The sequence below is a fragment of the Acromyrmex echinatior genome, chromosome 17 (assembly GCF_024713525.1).
Source record: "Acromyrmex echinatior isolate Ae372 chromosome 17, ASM2471352v2, whole genome shotgun sequence".
Lineage (NCBI taxonomy): Eukaryota > Metazoa > Arthropoda > Insecta > Hymenoptera > Formicidae > Acromyrmex > Acromyrmex echinatior.
The window spans coordinates 3533-24985 of record NC_141868.1 but is presented as its reverse complement, the minus strand read 5'-3'; the positions used below and the strand labels follow the sequence as shown (position 1 = coordinate 24985).

The 21453-nt window shown below is 28.7% G+C and overlaps 1 pseudogene; it reads left to right on the top strand.

The window, feature by feature from the left end:
- The first annotated feature begins 1706 nt into the window (after positions 1-1706).
- Positions 1707-5637, top strand: LOC147906797 (uncharacterized; annotated as a pseudogene).
- The last annotated feature ends 15816 nt before the right edge of the window (positions 5638-21453 follow it).

Sequence of the window (21453 nt, the reverse complement as noted above, 5' to 3'; positions counted from 1 at the left end):
CCTGCCTAATTAATAATAAAGTTTGATTGATGCGGAGTAGAGTTTATTTTGATTTCTAAGGATGGGACTGTTCAAGCGTGAATTACATCTCTATGGAAGTTAAGATTCGAATGGGATAATTGAATGGTAAGATACATCGGTTGTCAACATCAAGGAGATGGAATTCATTTAGAAAAAGTTAGTTGGGGAAAATTATGAAGAATCGAAATCAATATTTAAAAATCTAAGTATCTTCATTGGTGGCTTATAGCTTTAATGGATAAATTATTATTGAAAATTTCTTCAATTTTAAATTCAATTTTTCTTCTAAGATATAAAATTTTAATTGAGGGAATAAATGGCAATAAAAATTAATATAAATATAGGATAATGGTTCAAATGATTTCAATTATCTGGTATTCTAATAAGAATCGGTTAATAAATTTATTAGATAAGGATTTAATATAAAAATTAAGATTAATGTTGTGATAAAAGTTAAAATAATTATTGTAGAATCGTGAAATAAAATTATTATGTCATAAGTGGGGGAATTTACTTTTGAAGGGAAATAGATCAAGTATTAATTTTTAATAAAAGATATAATAAAAATCTTTATAGTTGGAGTTTAAATCTAATGCACTTAAATCTGCCTTATTAAATATTGCAGTATTATATAATATAAAATTAATATTAAATTAAATAATTTTTTTTAATTGTAGAAATTTCAGAAAAACTGTGATTTAGAGGAGGAAATTTATTTAATTATTCTAATGAAGAGTTAAGAAAAAATTAATTAATAATAAATCGTTTTTTAGATAGAGCTTCTCAAATAATAAATAATAAAATTGATAGTAAAATAGAGATTAAAGATCCAGTAAATGAAATGATATTTCAAGATAAGAATGAATCAGGATAATTTGAATAATGACGTGGTATATCTCTGAGTCCTAGAAAATGTAGGAAAAAGGTTAAGTTAACTCCGATAAATATAGAAATGAATTGAATATTTAGATAAAAATTATTTTCATAACTAAATTCAGAAATTAAAAGAAATCAGTGAATAAATCCCACAATAATAGAGAATACTGCTTCCATAGATAATACATAGTGAAAATGAGCTACTATGTATAGTAGTAGTATAGTGCTACTAGTAGTATAATACTACTACTACATAGTAGTAGTAATAGTATAAGTATCATGGAGGATAATATCAATAGAAGAATTAAAAAGTATATTTCCCGTAAATCCTTCTATTAAGAATAGAAAAATAAAACCTATAGTTTATCATAAGATAGGATTGTAATTAATTTTTATAAAGAGTAGAAATTCATCTAAAAATTTTGATACCTGTGGAGATTGCAATAATTATAGTAGGAAGTGAAATAGGATCGTGTATCTACATCAAGTCCGATAGTAAATATCTGATGGGCTCAGACAATGAAACCTGAGAATTCAATAGTAATTGTAGCATAAATTATTCCTAATGATCCAAAGGTTTCTTTTTTTATCTCTTTCATTTATATGAGAAATTAGTTCAAATCCTGGGAGGATTAAAATGTAAATTGGGGTATCCAAAAAATCAAAATAAATATTGGTATAAAATAGGGTCTCCTCCCAGAGGGGTCCAAAAAGGAGGTATTTAAATTTCGGTCTGTTAAAAGTATGGCAATGGCTTCGGTATCACGTCCAATGATCTGTGGTAAGGGGATTATAGATGCGACATTGTTATGGGTACGCTTCTTGTTCCGTTAAGGGTGTTAAAACCCCAGGATAATTAGTTGCTTTTTACACCTGAAAACTGGTTCGAAATTTTTGATTGTCGCAGGACAGCTTCTTCTTGCTTTTCGAATGGAATATCAGGCTTTTATTGAAATGATGAATACTCAATGTTTAAGTTATGATAAAAATATGATTTTATTTCAAATGACGATTGTGATTACAATCAGGTATTTAAAAAAGAGTATTGTAAAAGAGAGGTATTGTAAAAATATACGCGACTTAGAAATATGCGTTTGCAAAAGGGCGAAAATGTGCAGTAAAATTAAACGGAACCGGCAAAATGCTCTGAAGTTCACTTAATAATAATGGCGAAGTAGCCAACTAAAATCTTCTTGACAAAATGTAAAATGAGAAATGAGACTACAAGTGCTCGGCAAGAATGCCTTTCAACACTCACGGAACAAATCCAAATAGTAATAATAACGACAGTGAATACCAACGACTAACTAACTCGTCTGTTTGCGGAAAGAATTCCATTCTTAAGGGAAGGAAGCTTCTTATATAGCAGAAAAGTAGGTTACATGGATTCATCGGAGTCTATGAATAACACTCCTTATAATAATGTGATCGCAAATTTCGCTTCTTATATGGTAAAGTTTACGGTTCGCTCCTTATATAGTAAGCGGAGGTATGCGGAGTCTAAACTCGCTTACAGTGAATCAGGATAATTGTGCGTCTAAAAATAGCTATGATTCTTGGTGTGGAATATAGGTTGCTAATGGTATGATCGGATGATCTAAGCAAAGTATGAGTCATGTGCTATGATAAAACTTATTCTATTGTGAGAACGATATTCTTTTTAGTTAAAAGAAAAATAATTTTAATGTTTTTATTCATTTCAATGCGTTAGGATTAATATTAATATTAGATGGAAATGACATTAAACGTGTCTTACATATGATTGGTCGGTTTCTTATACTTATTATAAAATAAGTTTACATTGATTCTTTTTATTAAACAACACGTCTAATTTGCTGTGATTCATAAATAAAATATCTTTCTCGTCGTTTTACAATATCGTTTTGAATTTGGATTCATTTTACATATAATGTCGCATATAATTAATTCATAATAATGATTTGTTGCAATTGTTACATTGTTTTTAGATAATGTTCAATTGGAAAAGATAATAAATGATTCGAAGTTGGATGTTAAATTGGATGATATTCTTAGCCAATTGGATGTTTTCTTAGGATATCTCTTATATTATTGAGAATTCAAATATAAGTCATATTAAAGATTTTATGTGTGAGAACAAGGGAACATAACCAGTTGTAAGTCGCCGATTGAAATGAGTTTTTAGTATGTTGTTCTACAGACAAAAATAAGAGACACGTATTTTTTTATACATGCTGAGTTGCATGTTAAGGGGGTGAAATCCTCCCTTGAAAAAAATCGGTTTTTTTCTTTCGAAGCGAAATTATGCGAGATAGAAAAAAATTTCTAGAATGAAAATTAAATGGTTGCAAGAGTACTTTATAACTATAATAAAACAAATTTTTTTTAGTTATTTATTGTATACCCCCAATCTCCACTCTTATTTTCAAAAATTTTTTAATTTTTTATATGACCAAAATTAAAGAGCATTTTACACTGAAAACAACGATGTATATTTAAATGTTCCGAAATACCATTTTAAGATATGAACGAAACGTCTCTATATACGCGCTCCGTACTTATGTATTCGTCTCATATCGCGTTGGTTGCGCGAGATAGCGATAAAGCAACACAGTTTATCACAGTGCAGTAGTTGAAATAAGTTTTGCAAATAATAATAATAACAATAATAATAATAACAATATCAACAGCAATAGTGACTTTGTCAACCTGCTAAAATCAGTCAAATACTTTTGAGGTACGTTTATAAAAGAATGTACAAAATATTTTGAACAATTAAAAACAAAGCATTAATAAAGAAATTAATACTTTAATAAAATTTTGTTCATTTCATTTTCATTGTAGAGCAGCTAATTTCATTTAATGTTGACATCAATAATGTATTGATAAGGCGATGTAAAAAATATGTAGATTTGCTGACACAGATAAAACAATAATTTTTGTCTGCGTATGTTATTAATACATAAGTATAAAAAGAGGCAAATCGTTGGAAGGAATTCAGTTTCGTGCTTGATTTCGAATAAGTACTACTAATTGCTAATGATACTAATTAGCTAAGTATTTATTTTTTATAACTGCATTATATGTTGATCGTACAGTAGTTAATTGCAGTGTTCAATGTTAACATGAATAATGTATTGCAAAAGATTGCGTCTTATTAATCTAGATGAAAAATAGTATTCAACTGTTAGGATTTGATGAAATAGTATATTTATAATTTGATAACATTTTTAAAACACTTGTAAGAAGACGTCATATATATATATTGTACAAAATTGTTTTTTCCCTTGTTCAACGAATTCCTTTGAAAGATAACCAAATAAGAAGATATCAAATTTATTATGAAATAGACAATAAAAACTTTTCTCTCTTTCTTTTAGTAATTATTATATTGGAAATGAACATGTAAATAATATTTATAATTTTTAGAAAATAATGCGGTTTAATCCACGAAATGTAATGCTGTCTGCAGTATTTACTGCCGTGGACTTTCCAGAAAGTCTTATAACAACAGAAGTTACGATGCATAGAAAAATGGAAAAGATGATAAAAGAAATGTACGAAGACTACTATGAAATTGGACAAGATGAATCGTTGGATTTTTTAAACTCATATGATGTACCAGAAGCACAAGAAATAAAACTCGATGAAGAAGAAAATTACTCACGCAATGTAAAAAAAATGGTTTGTAACATCGACGATATTTCAGCAGAAAATAAAAAAGGAGTAGTTGAATATTGGAGAAGTGGTAAGTTAAAGCCGAGAACAATTGAATCTGTAAAATCAAGATTTCGGAAAGTCAGCAGATCAATTGCGACGATGGAAAAAGCAAATGAATGTAGGTGGTAGTAAACTTGAAAAGTTGGAACAAATTTCAGTATACACGTTAGATAAATTTATTGAAGCTATTCGTAAAGGGGCAATGGTATTGATATTACACGATGGGTTTTGCAAGCGCAACAATAAGTAAACTTATTAGGTTTTAAAGCATCACACTTTAATGAGGTTAGAAGATTTAAGCTCGCGCATCAAATTGTATCTAGAAAAGTTACGAAATTTATAACTAAAAAAGCTTTAATGTCAAAGGTAGACAGCAATAGGTTTATTGAAAATGTCAAATATTATATTGACCGTTATGGAATTGAAAATGTGTATAATTCGGACCAAAGTGGTTTTCAATTAGAATTGCATGCTGATCGTACATTGGCACAGAAAGGTGTAAAAAAATAAAATCTGTAGCATAGTCAATATCTGCAATTACGTACAATTATACAATACAATCTATTATTTTAATCAAATCGATGGTAGATTATTATCTCCACTTCTTATACTTGTAGTATTAAAAGAACTTAGTGAGACATTAGGGTCCTAGGGTACAAGAAACGATGTTTACTGCAAATAATATTTTTATTATGTCGTCAAAATCTGATAAACTAATCATTTTGAAATTTGGGTAAGGGAAGTATATTATCCAAATGTTGGGTTAAATTCAGTTTTATTGTTAGATTCATGGACTGATCATTGTCCGGATATAATTCAAAGAAATAGACTATACCGGCTGGAACAACAGGAAAAATACAATCGTTAGATGTTCTTGGATTCCGTTTATGGAAGAATTTCGACAAGCATTTTTCAGATGTAGTCATGTTTTTAAATCTTGATGTAAAACTTCATTCTAGAAATTTTAAAGCTATTTTAAAATTACAGTCATTAACGCACAATCAGTTTTCATCGCCAAGATTTACTAATTTGTTTAAATACGCTTGGTACAAAAATAGATATTTGGCCAGAAGAATTTGACATACCGATAGATTTTTGTTTTAAAAAACATTCGAAAGCAACATGCGATATTTGTGAAATAGCTGTAATTACTTTTGCATGGTGCAAAAAGTAATCCCTCTGTATAACCCATTTTTTCTATGATCATCATATTTGTAATCTATATAAATCGTAATGATCGTAAATATTGTAATGATTTATACATATACATTGTAAAAAAATAATTTAAAGCAATGTCTAAAAAAAGACACATGGTGTATGCTTTTCACGTTTTAATTGTAGTAAATACAAAATAAAAATAAATATTGATTATTGACATTTTATATCAATACAAATACCATATTATTATTAATAAAAATACCAAAAACTAACAATAATTTCAAAATTCTTGTATCGTAGAATTGCAAATAAAGAAAATATATATATGTATATACTAGCCAATTTATTACTGAAGTACAATAATATTATATATAATTAATTACTTATTTAATACTAATTGTAAGAGTACTGAACAACAATGCTTTTAATACTTATTGTTAAAATAAGTAATTAATTACTGTCTTTCAATATTAGTCAATATTAGATTTCTATAAAGGTATAATGCCATTACTTCTCAATTCATACTCTGTAAATATAAAAATAAATTTATGTAACACAATTAATGTACCATATTTTTTAATGTTTTTTTCACATGTACAAATAATGGTATTTGCACATTTCCACCTCAATCCTTTATCTCAATCCTTGCAAATTCCATCCTCAGATTTTGATAATATTTCAGAAGAATTTCCTAAAAACTTTTAATATTTGAGAAAATTCTATTAGACCTTGACTACGAGTTCGAAATTGAGTTCCAGAATGTAAATTATTATCGGCATTCTGCGGCAAATTGTTTTTTTTTCATTATTAGCTAGACATCTCTGATATCTATTGTAAAATAGGATACGCAAGTTTACGTGGGTTATTATAATGTTTCTCATAAATTAATAAGTAGAAAACACAGTGTATCAAAAATATATATTATTGATAAATATATTATTGCAATATAAATTATTGATAATGAAATAAGTACTTTTTTTTATAAGTTTATAAGAAGTGCCGCATTTACAAGTTACTTCAAATTTATATTCACAAGTTTCATAGTTGCACATTCTATCCATTTTCAATTTATATGAAGCATTGCACGTTATTTCAATAGCAAAATCAATTGATTATGTACAATCAACGCTGCTTACTTATGCTGACTTATTGTACATAGGAGTAAATCGATTTTTTGCATAAATATCGCATTAATAAGACGTATCATATCAGTATCAGTGATTTCGCCCTGATAAAATGAAAGGTTCAAAAAACGTCGGCATTAGCAATGGATAAAAACACAGCGATAACCAAAAACTCTCTGATATCTTTAAAAATACCTGCACGGAAAAAACGCTACAATCGGAAATGATAATTTTCGCTCATCAATTTGATTGTGATAACTGTAAGATGAACATATCCTTATAATTATTTCTGGTTGTGGTAACTGTAGCAATTTTTTCCGTATGCGAAAGCATTATCAAGATGACGCCTTATCAATACATTATGTCAACATTAATGGAATTAGCTGCTCTACGATGAAAATGAAATGGATAAAATTTTATTAAAGTATTTCTTTATTAATGCTTTGTTCTTAATTGTTCAAAATATTTTGTATATTCTTTTATAAATGTATCTTCAAAAGTATTTGACTGATTTTAGCAAATATTTGACAAAGTTACTGTTGCTGTTAGTATTGTTATTATTATTATTATTATTTGCAAAACTTATTTCAATAGTTACTACTGCACTGTGATAAACTGTGTTGCCTTCTCGCGCAATCAACGCGATATGAGACGAATACATAAGTACGGAGCGCGTATATAGAGACGTTTTCGTTCATATCTCAAAAATGGTTTTTTCGAAACATTTAAATACACATCGTTGTTTTCAACGTAAAATGCTCTTTAATTTTGGTCATATAAAAAATTAAAAAATTTTTGAAAATAAAAGTGGAAGGTGGGAGTATACAATAAATAAATAACTAAAAAAATTTATTTTAATATAGTTATAAAGTACTCTTGCAACCATTTAATTTTTATTGTAGAGATTTTTATCTATCTCTCATAGTTTCGAAGATATTCGCTTCGAAAAAAAAAACCGATTTTCTTCAAGGGAGGATTTCACCCCTTAACATGCGACTCACGTCACTCATGCGTACAGCACGTATAAAAAAATATAAATAGTGTCTCTTATTTTTGTCTGTAGAACATATTAAAAGCTTATTTAAATCGGCGACATACAACTGGTTGTGTTCCTTTGTAAGGTTTCCCTTGTGAGGTTTATAATAATTAAGCATAAAAAGTATTGTTATTATTATTATTATTATTTGCAAAACTTATTTCAATAGTTACTACTGCACTGTGATAAACTGTGTTGCCTTCTCGCGCAATCAACGCGATATGAGACGAATACATAAGTTAAGGTTAATAAGGTCAATTGTTTATAATAATTTGTTAATATTAGGTGTTGGAATTAATTCGTAGCGTTTTTTAATGAAAGAATGTTATTTATTTCACATGAGCATTAAAAAATACATTAATGAAAGTACTTCCCATCACTTGTAAAACGCTACGAATTAATTCCAACACCTAATAATTTTCTTTATTAATGATTTTATATTTGTTTATCAATTCTACTAGGTTGTAGGAATCCAATGGAGTGATTCGATTTGTTATGTGAGATTTGTCGAATGTATACTATATATGGATACGGGTATTGCAGGGTGGTTTCTCTAATGATTTGTTGAGTGTAGGAATAAAAAGGTAAATTTATAGGTACGATTGGAAAGTAGAATGTGCAGATTTTAATTTCATATAACTCTTACATTTATAACTCAAAGAATTTGTTTTAAATAAGCGTTCGAATATGGTTCCATTATACAGATTTACATAAAGTAACAAGAGATACTTGGTCAGGTTATTAGGTTATTCATGCTATGATTGGTCGATACTTTTTGTCAATGAGATTTGCAATAATATTAGTTGTAAAAGGATTCGTTATTGTTATTGACTTTTAAATGAATTTGATTTGAGTTTAAGTTCAGTAGCTATTGGAATGTGAATTGAGCTGAAGGTATTTCTAAGATGTGAAAACTTATTATTTGTGTTTTTTGCATTACATTTTATTTTACTGATATTTTCTGGCGTTGCAAAGTAATTGTGGGAAGTTACTATATTTCTAGCCTTCTGATTAGTTGATGTCTTTTATGAGTTAAATCTCGTTATTAAAATAGAACAAATTATACATAATTCTTGCGTATCAGAGTTCTAATGATCATTCTAGGTTATGTTTTTAAAGAGTTGTTAGGACAATAAAGTAATGAACTAATGGGATTGCTATTTAAGAGTCAGCTGTTCAAGACTATAATGTGCAAAATTCATTCTGAAAGTAAAAGAGAAAGGAAAAAGAAGGATAATCGATACAATAATTCATCTAGTATGAATAAGAGTAGTAATAATAATAATAATAATAATATATAATTGAAATAAAAGAAAAAAAAAGATTTTTCAGCTTGATCGTATGACGTGACATTGGCAAGAACAGGTAGAGAAAGAAATAATAATACTGCTGTGATGAAGATTGATCAGACTAAGAGAGAAATTTTATCTAAAGATAAAATTTTTTGGTAATACACAGTGCGACAAATATGTTCCCGGACAGGGCCTGAAAATCATAATTGAAACAACAATATGCATATTTTTTGGTTTTATTATTCAAAATATTCTTCTCTTCAATACACTTGTTACAGCGATTCAATAGTGATTCAAATGCATATTCTAGCTCAGTTTGCGGAATTGCCTCTAGTGCCTGTGTAAAAGCTGATTGGATGGTCGGAATATCATCAAAAAAGCGTCCTTTCAATTTCAATTTCAATTTTGGGAATAATGAGAAGTCGCAGGGGGCCAAATCAGGTGAATACGGTGGATGGTTTAACACAGAGACACGATTTCGAGCCAAACATTGACAATCAATGAAGTGTGACTCGGTGCATTATCATGCAACAAAGACCAATCTTCTGGATCACGATATTCGGGGCGAATACGATGAATTCTGCCCATCAATCGCTTTAAAACTTCGAGATAATATGCACCAGTAATTGTTTGGTCAGTTGGAACAAACTCTTCGTGGATAATACCTTTGCCATCAAAGAATGTGATGAGCATTGTCTTGATTTTTGATGGAACTTTTCGTACTTTTTTTGCTTTTGGTGAATTTTTTGACTTCCATTCCGCACTTTGACGCTTAGTTTCTGGATCATATTGAAAGCACCATGTTTCATCACCCGTAACAATTGATTTTAGGAAGTTTGGATTATTTTCTGCGGCTGCAACGATGTCTCTGGAATAATTGATTCTCTCTGATTTTTGATCGCTTCTTAATGTATGTGGAATAAACTTCGCACAAACCTTCGTTTTATCCAAATCTTCATGTAATATGGTTCGAATAATTTCTCTACTGATATTTAAAGCCTCCTCCATCATTTTTAGTGATGCATTGCGATCGTTTGCGATAAAATCACGTACTTTTTTGATCATTTCGGGTGTTCGAACCAAAATTGGCCGTCCTGATTTTTTATCATCTTCAAGGGTCTCTCTGCCTTCCAAAAAACGCTTATGCCATTCAAAAACAGCTGTACGACCTAGACATTGACTGCCGTAAACTTGTTGCATCGATCGGAATGTTTCTGATGCACTTTTACAAGTTTTGCGTTAAATTTAATCATTGTTTTTTGTTCTTCCATATTAAAATTTCTACCTCGACCAAAATCTTGTTTAACATGAACTGTCATATCTTCGTTATATGTCAAAATGAATGAAACTTTGACAGATGATAGCAAAATGTTCAACCTTTAAAATGCATGTTTGAACGCACAGATGTCGCCACTGGTTGCTGAGATGTGGTTCGTGTCCGGGAACATATTTGTCTCACTGTGTATTTGAAATTGTAGAGATGAAATTAATTGTGCCTAGAATAGAAGATATGCCTGCAATAAGAGAAAAAATAGTTAAATCAATTGATTGTGCTCTGTGGAATAGATGTAAGAGGGGAATAAAGGGTTAATCTTGCACCAGTACCTAAATATATAAAATTTCTTAAAATAAGAAGAGTAAAGGATGGGAGTAATAGTCAGAAATTATTTATTTGAGGATAGGCTACAATTGGTAAGCTAAGTATTAAGGGGACTAAAAAATTTCTGAATCCTCCGATTATATAAGGTATAATTATAAAAAAAATTATAATAAATGCATGGTTAGTAATTAAATAATTATAAATTTGACATTATTAATTAAATTTCTACAAGATAATTCTAATCGAATAAGCATTCTTATTGCTGATTCAATTATACTGGACCAAATAGCTAGTATAAAATAAAGAATTCCAATATTATGATTAGTAGAAAATAATCATTTTTTCATATGTGATAAGAAAATAATAGATAAAGATAAAAACAATAAAAAAATAAATAAGTAATAAAATAAAAAGTATTTTATTATAGTAAGAATATTAAAAATAAAAAAATATCATTAAAGAAAAAAAAATAAAAAGATAAAAATTTAATAAAATGTAAAAAAATTATAGTAAATAAAGATAAAATATAGAAAATTAATATTAGAGAAATGTTATCTGATTTAAACAATAAATTGTAAATTTATTTAGGAAATTTAAAAATTTCTAACATTAAAAATTATAATAAAAAGAATTAATAAAAGAATGTTTAAATTTAAATATTTATTATATATTTTAATTTAAAAAAATATTAAATTACAAATTAAAAAATTTTAAAAATAATTTACCATAAGTAATATATTATATAAATAATTAATAAATAAAAATAAGATTAATAAAAAAATTATTTTTTAAAGATTTTGAAGTAAGTTTTTGAAAGTTTAAATTATAACTTAAATTTAAATTAAAATAATAATAAATGATAAAAATAAGTGGAATAATAAATAAATATAAATATTGTTATTATTATATTATAATTTAGTGTAATTTTGATTATAATTTAAATAAGAATAATGAGTAAAATAATATATTATTATAAATAAAAAATTAACATAAAGAAGAGCATAAAACCACAAGATATTCTTGTGACATTTAATATATAATTAATATTTAATATATTATATATAATTAATATATATTTAATATTTAATATATAATGTTTATAAATAATTTAGATGTTCTGACCATCTTCAGTAAAATTACAAATATCCATAAAACACAGAATTTACATAAATTTAATATTAAATTCAACGGTCATAAGTGTAAATATATTATATGTCAACGTATTCTTTCCTTGTAAGAGTACATCGTAAAATGGTTGCAGAGCCAATTATCACATTGCAATTAGACAAGAATTGCCAGATTCTAATTTAAAAAATTATAATCTTGTTAATATTTTCTAATCAAATTAATAAAGATTAACAATTCGTTACCTGTTTTACAGACAAAATGATGAATCTTAAACTCTTTTTTCATACAGATGGAAATTCGTCGTGACATTGTGTATTGTTATTTGTCCATATCTTCATATGTGTCCGCTATTTATATGTGCGTCAAAAATTTAGATTATTTTAGAATTATTTTTAAGTGTGAGAGAAATCTTACTTTAAAAAAGGCAGATAAACATCAGGCAAATCTTCAGTATAAAACTAATGAAACAAGAAGGAAGAATTATCTTCGACATATATAAAAAAACTAACTAATTCAGGGAGATATCTGAATTATTATTCGAACCAATAGTGCACAAAGAGGGTGTAATCATCGAGCAATTAGACAGAATATTGTTTTTATCTTATCCGAAATTTCATGAAAAAAATATTTCAAACTTATTTCACACTCTGTTAATTAATGATTATCCTCTTGAATTTATTTTTTTAACAATCAAAAATACAATGAAAACTTTAGAAAATAGAATCAATTTAGATAAAAATATTGATTGGAATAATAATGAAAACTCTAATTCTAATTTAAGAAAGAAGTTTTTTATAATGATTTTATATATATTGGGTCATCTAAAAAGTATCTGCGGTACTTTGTCACTTGATATATGACCATCAACACACATTTAGTGACAAAAAACCGCGGATACTTTTTAGATGATCCAATATATATAAAATCAGTAATATCAATAAGCAAAGTGACACTGAAGATTGCCTGATGTTTATCTGCCTTTTCTAAAGAAAGATCTCTTTCACACTTAAAAATAATTCTAGAATAATCTAAACTTTTGACTCAAATAAAAATAGCGACACATATGAAGGTATGGACAAATAATAATATTTAATGTCATGACGGATTTCCATCTGCGTGAAGAAAGTGCTTAAGATTCATCATTTTGTCTGTAAAACAGGTGACGAATTGTTAATTCTTATTAAATTGACTAGAAAATATTAACGATATTATAATTTTTTAAATTAGAATCTGAAAATTCTTGTTCTACATAATTGTAATATGATAATTGATTCTACGACCACGTTTTACGATGTACTCTTAATAAGAGGAAAGAATGCGTTGATGTATATTTATACTTATGACCGCTGAATTTAATGTTAAATTTATGTAAAAATTTATGTAAATTCTGTGTTTTATAGATATTTATAAGATATTTATATTTTATTAAAGATGGCCAGATTGTACCCACAACGTCTAAATTATTTATAAATGTAATTATATTTTAAATATCACAAAGAATATCTTGGTTTTATGCTCTTCTTATGTTAATTTTTTATTTATAAACCACGTTTGTTATAATTATATATTATAAATAAATAACATAAATAAGGATCTAAATATTATTAAGATTAAAATAATTAATAAATTATTTAATTTCATAAATAAGAAAATTAAAAGTCATTCTATAAAAAATATAGAAAAAGGTAGGAAGCCTGCTATATTAAATAATATAAATTAAAATATTTGATTAAAATTAATATTATTATTAGGTGCAATAAAAGAATTTTTAAATATTTTAAATAATAAACAAATAAAAATGAATGATAAAAGAGTATTTGTAATTGAATAAAAAATAGAATGTATTAATCAAGAAAAAATTTTTATATAAATAATTAAAATTATTCATCTTAATTGATTAATTGAAGAGTAGGCTATAATTTGAAATTAATAATATTTATATAAGGGGGAGTGACATATGGAGGGGGGGGGGGAGAATGAAGCATAAAATTAAGATAAAGTATAGAATAAAAAAATTATTGAGTTTAATTAGAGATATTATATAAAAGGGAATAATTTTTTGAATAATAATTAATATTAATAGTATATTTAATAGCAAAAATTTGAAGATTAGAATAGATAGAATAGATAGAAACTCAAAAATGGAAAAGAGAAATGTTAAGTTTAATTATTAAGGAAAAAAAATAGATAATAAATATAATTATTGTATAATAATATTATTAATAGTAACTGGACAAAGACTTAGAGACTTTGAGGGTTTCATTTTTAAAAAGGACACAACGGGATACGTTAAAATAGAAGCGGTGCGAAAACTTTTGATCGGTGACCTGATATCCTGCTATAACATTCTCGATTTAGAGTACGGCGGAAACAGAAAAGAGATAATGCATATTACATGGTTTAATGGATTTAGATGCTCTCACGCTTAAAGATAGTGAACAAGATGAGTTAGACGAAGATACAAGTAGAGGAAGAACAGAATTAGAAGATGGCGGATCACATGTGTAGCACGGTGAAGTGTGATTTGTGTATCTTTCCTGAATTATTGTCCATAAATATTGGTTCATCAAACATTTCATCGGAATCATCTTATTTCCTACAAATTTGAGAAAGATTATAAAAATTTCTGGAAAGATTATAAAAAAAAAAGAAATAATTTGAATAATATAATAAAAATAATAAAAAAATATTAAAAAATAATTTTTTCATTATTTATAAATATATTGAATATAAAGATAAATGAAAAATTAGAAATCTAAAAAAATCAAATAGTTATTAAAATTTCAAATCATGCATAAATAAAGAAATGTAAGATAAAATAATTATATTAAAAAAATCATATAATTTAAAATTTCATTAAAAATGATATTAAATAATTAAAAATAAATAAAATATATTTATATTAATATAATATAATATTATATTTACTATAAAATTAAATTACTATAAAATTAAATTAATTTTTTAATTTAAAAAATTAATATTAAATAAAAATTAAAATTTTTATAAAAAAATAAAAAAAATTTATTAGGTGTTGGAATTAATTCGTAGCGTTTTACAAGTGATGGGAAGTACTTTCATTAATGTATTTTTTAATGCTCATGTGAAATAAATAACATTCTTTCATTAAAAAACGCTACGAATTAATTCCAACACCTAATATTATATCTGTAATAAAAATAAAATAAAATAAAATAAAATAATTATAAAAATTATAAATATTATATAGTTTAATGTAAAGAAGAGGCATAAAAATTTTTGAAATTTTAGAAATAATTTGATTCTATTAAATATAAGTTAAGTAGGTCATTATAGGAAGAAGGGGTTTTAAATAATAAAAGTATAATAAAAATATGTAATATACATAATTTATTTCATCAAAATAATCCTTTTAATGTCGGCATATCATTATCAAAATTTATTATAAAGATAAAATAAATTTATAATGTATAAAAAAATAGAGGTTAATATAAATTAATATAAAATTAAATTAATATAAAATTGTAATTTTTGATAAAATAATTAGGATAGTTAAAATAATATTGTATTAATATATAAAAAAAATGTATTGATAATAAATAAATAATAAATAAGAGAGATTTTAATCCTCTACAATATATTTAGAATATGAGTCTAAAAGTTTAAATTTTAGCTTATTTATTTTATTTATTATATTACAATTAAAAAATAAAAAATATATAAAATAAAATAAATAAATATATAATATTATATTTAATGTATAGATGTAAAATAGTATAGAATATAGGAAGTATAATAAAGGATGAGATGAGAGCATATAAAACAATAAATTATCATAGAAATATAATAAAAAATATTTAAAAGATTTAATTAAGACAAATATATTGGGTATGGGAAAAAGTTCGTAGCGTTTTTCACTAGATGGCATTAAATGCTCAGCAATTGGTAACTACTAATCACATCGACAATACTAGACTTGCGTTTAAAAACTGACATTTCAACCTTTGTTTTGAGCCGAAAAAGATTAAAATTGGTGAAGTAGATTAAAAGTTATTTTATTTTGAAAATGGAAATAAATAAGGAAAAAATTCGCTACATTTTGCAGTATTACTATGATAAAGACAACAACGCTGCATAGGCTTGTGACAAAATTTGTGCTATTTACAGTGAAGATACTCTATCAAAATCAGCAGCATAGAAATGATTCGATCGTTTTCTGGAAATTTCGATGTGAAAGATGAATCTCGCTCCGGTAAATCAATCACTAAAAAGTCCGATGAAATCATGAAAAAAAATCGAGCGTGATAAGCATGTAAGCACTATGGAGATTGTCAGAGAACTAAACATCGACCACAAAAACAGTTTTAAATCATTTACACAAAGCTGGATACAAAAAGAATCTCGATGTTTGGGTTCCTCACGAATTGAGTGTTAAGAACATGATGGACCGAATTAACATTTGCGATACGCTACTGAAACGGAATAAAATTGAGCTATTTCTGAAGAGAATGATAACTGATGATGAAAAATGGATCACGTACAACAATCGAACTCGCAAAAGATCGTGGATAAAGAAAAGAAAGAAGGCACAAGCAATCGCAAAACTTGAATTGACGACGAAGAAGGTGATGTGTGTGTGTGTGTGTGTATGTGTGTGTGTGTGTGTGTGTGTGGTGGGATTGGAAAGGAATCGTTCACTATGATCTGTTATCGCCCGATCAAACAATTAATTCCGAACTATACTATGAACAACTGGACAGATTACAACAAGCAATTGGAGGAAGCGGCCAGAATTAATCAATAGGAAGGGTGTTGCCTTCCATCACGACAACGCTCGACCACATACATCTTTGATAACTCGACAAAAATTGCGAGAAAATGGGTGCATTAAGACTTTCCTTGGCTGGAAAGTCTTAATGCACCCATCATATAGTTCTGACATAGCACTTTCAGACTACCATTTGTTTAGGTCTCTGCAGAATTCTCATAATGGTGTAAAGCTAGCTTCAAAACAGATCTGTGAAAATCACTTGAAGCAGTTTTTCGACCAGAAACAGAAATTCTACCGTGATGGGATTATGGCTGTGCCCCAGAAATGGCAAAATATTATTGAAAATAATGGCATATTTGGTTTAAATAAATTGATTTTAATACTCTAAGAAAAACACTTAAATTTTACTAAAAAATCGCCACGAACTTTTTCCTATATTCAATATAATGTGCATGTATATATACATAAGGATAAAGAACACATATATGAATGTAATAATATTTAGAATATATAATATATAATGAATTGATGATATAAATAAAAATATAAAAAATTTAAGGCGAATGATAAGTATAAAGCAATAATTGAATTGTTGAGTAGAGGAAAATAATATAATATATAAGTGTAAGTTAGAGGAGAAGACTATATAAAAGAGTAATCATGTAATTGGTTTACTTTAGTATAATTATTTATAAATATTAGGTGTTGGAATTAATTCATAGCGTTTTACAAGAGATGGCACAAGCAGTACACTATTTCGTTGTTACCTATAGTTCTGTATAATATACATTGTAAACATCTATCATAGGACGTCATTTGCCGTACATAACCTTTCTTGAAATCATAAATAACAATACTGTATAATTGAATATGTCAAAATTTGTGCCAGATAAAGTGTTTTTGCGGGGAGTTTTGCTTCATTACTTTAATATGAACAAAAGTGCAGCTGAAGCTCATCGTATTTTAGTGGATGTGTATAGTGAACATGCTCTGGCTGAGCAAACGTGTAGGAAGTGATTTGCACGTTTTAAAGCTGGTGATTTCGACTTGGATGACAAGGAGCGATCTGGTCAGCCGAAAAAATTTGAAGATAACGATTTGCAGGCACTGCTCAATGAAAACTCATGTCAAACACTTAAAGAATTATCTACGTCATTGGAAGTTGACTTCTCAACAATAGGAAAACGTCTTAAAAGTTTGGGCATGATCCAGAAGGAAGGACATTGGGTCCCATATGAATTGAAACCAAGGGATATTGAGAGACGTTTTCTCACGTGCGAACTGCTGCTTCAACGGCAGAAAAGAAAAGGTTTTTTGCATCGGATTGTTACCGGTGACGAAAAGTGGATCCATTATGACAATCCAAAGCGCAGAAAGTCATGGGTTAAGCCCGGCGAACCATCAACATCAGTGGCAAAGCCCAATATCCATGGCTCAAAGCTCCTGCTCTGTATTTGGTGGGATCAGAAGGGTGTCATATACTACGAACTGTTAAAACCGCATGAAACCGTTACTGGAGATCTCTACCGACGGCAACTGATGCGCTTGAGCCGTGCATTGAAGCAAAAACGGTCGGAATACTTCGAAAGACACGATAAAGTCATCTTGCTGCACGACAATGCTCGCCCACACGTTGCAAAACCGGTAAAAACATACCTGGAAACACTTAAATGGGAAGTGCTACCGCACCCGCCGTATTCTCCTGATATTGCACCTAGCGACTACCACTTGTTTCGATCATTAGCTCATAGCTTGTGCGAGCAGAAGTTCACATCTTACGAAGATTGTACAAAATGGTTCGATTCCTGGATTTCATCTAAAGATGAACAGTTCTTCCGACGCGGTATTCATTCACTGCCCGAAAGATAGTCAAAAGTAGTAGAAAGTGATGGGAAGTACTTTCATTAATGTATTTTTTAATGCTCATGTGAAATAAATAACATTCTTTCATTAAAAAAACGCTACGAATTAATTCCAACACCTAATAGAATATATGAAAAATAATAGAATAAGGAAAAAAGGAGAGGGGGGACGGAAATTATAATTTTTTGTAAATATTAAGAACTTTTAATAAATAAACTTTAGTTAAAAAAAATATTTCATTTACAATGAGAAGATTTTATAATAAAACAAAAAATTTTAATTAAAGACAAGAATATTAAATAATATTAGAGAGAGAGAGAGAGAGAGAGAGAGAGAGAGAATATTAATAATTTTTAATAGATGTAAATAAATAATATTATGTAAACTATAAAAATAAACGTAAAAAAATGGAAAAATATAAAAAACTGTAAAAAATATAAATAAATTAAATTAATAAAAAATTTAAAATTATATATTATATAATAAACAAATAAAAATCATGATTATAAAAATTAACATTTAAAAAATTGAAAAATGAAAAATCATTCTTAAAAAATAAAGAAAAAAATTTATTCAAAAAAAAGAAATATTACAAATACGTGTAAGTAATAAAATATTGTAATATAAATATATTATATATACGTTATATACATTAATTATATTATATTATATTATATATAATTATATTATATATACGTTTTATATATATATATATATATATATATATATATATATATATACATACATATGCAGGGTGTCATGAATACAGCCCCACTCGTTCCGAGCAGGTAGAGTGAACTAAACTGAGTAGAAAAGTATTCTATCATTTTGTAATGCTCGCAATAATTAACGAAATATTAACATTTAAAGATAGCCGAATATGCACGTCCTCCCGACCTATTATTGCCGAAAATACGGCCCACCGGGCGCGCGGGCTGCGAGGAATGGGGCTTACCGTCCCGAGCATCTAAGCTCAAAGGGCGCGGCGCGCCTGCTAAGTCAGTTTCCGCTCCTCGCGGCCCGTGCGCTTGGTGAGCCGTACCTTTGACAATAGTAAGTCAAGCGGACACACGTATTCGGCTATCTTTAAACGTTAATATCTCGTTAATTATTGCGAGCATTACAAAATGGTAGAGAGTTTTTCTACTCAATTTAGTCCATTCTACCTGCTCGGGATAAATGAAGCCGTATATTCATGACACTCTGTAGATGTGTGTGGAATATACATACAATAAATGTTGGGAAAGCAGCAGCATCGGAAATGGCAAAATTAAAATCAACGTTAACAACAAAAGTAACGGCAACGGCAACGGTAACAGAAACATTAGCAGCAATGGTAATGGCAAGAACAATGGGGACAGCAACGTTAACGGCAACAGCAAAGTTGACGGCAAGGAAACGTTGACGACAATAGCAGCGGAAATAGAAACAGAAATATTAACGATAACGATAACAGCAACGACAAAGGAGACAGCCACGTTAACGGTAATAGCAACCTAACGGCAATAGCAGCGATAATGATAACAGCAATGTTAACGGCAACGTAATGTTAATGACAATTGTAACCGTAAAAGCAACGGCAATATTAACGGAAAACGTAACGACAGAAATGCAATAGTAACGATAACGGTAACGACAACAGCAACGAAAACGACAACGGCAACAATAACTGTAACAGCAACAGTACCAGCAACGGTAATGGCAATAGTGATAGTAAAGTTAACGGGAATGTTAACGGCACGTTAACCGCAGCATTAAAAGCAATGTTGACGGCACTTTAAGGGCAAATTTAAAGATAGCGTTAACGGCACGTAAACGGCAGTGTTAACGGCACATTAGCGGCATGTTAACGACACTTTAACGGCATTTTAAAAATATCGTTAACGGCAGAGTTAAAGGCACTTTGACAGAAGAATTATCTGCACTTTATCGGATTGTTAACAGCACTTTAACGGCAGCTTTAAAGACATCGTTAACGGCCCGTTAACGACAGCGTTAACGGCACTTCAAAGGCAGCGATAATGACATTGTTAACTGCACTTTAACGGCATGTTAAAGGTACATTAACGACTGCGATACGGCAGTGTTAAGGGCAATATAAAGGTATGTTAACGGCTCTTTAATAGCAGCGTTAACGGCAGTGTTAACGACACTATAATGGCATGGTAACGGCACTATTACGGCACGGTAATGGCAGCGTTAACGGCTCTATAACGGCAGCGATAACGGAATATTACCTGCACTTTAACGACCGCGATAACGGCACTTTAGCGGCATGTTAACGGCACTTTAGCGGCACCGTTAAAGGCAGCGATAACACAACATTGATGGCAGCGTTAACGGCAGTGCTAACGACAGTGTAAAGGCATGTTAATGGCACATTAATGGCAACGTTAACGGCAGTGATGACGACACCTTAATGGCAGCGTTAATGGCAGAGTTAACAACATTGTAACGGCATGTTAACGGCACTTTAACGGCAACGTTAACGGCAGTGTTAACGAAACTATAACGGCATGGTAACGGCACTATTACGGCACGGTAATGGCAGCATTAACGGCTCTATAACGGCAGCGATAACGGAATATTACTTGCACTTTAACGACCGCGATAACGGCAATATAACGGCATGTTAACGGCTCTTTATTAGCAACGTTATCAGCATCGTTAACGACACTTTATCGGCAGCGTTAACGACCGTGTTAATGACACTGTAACAGCATGTTAACAGAACTTTAACGGCAGGGTTAACGGCAGTGTTAACGGCACTTTAACGGCAACGTTAACGGCAGTGTTAACGACACTTTAGCGGCATGATAACGGCACTTTAACGGCGTCGTCAACGGCAGTGTTAACGACACTGTAACGGCACTTTAACTGCAGCGTTAATGGCATTGTTAACGACA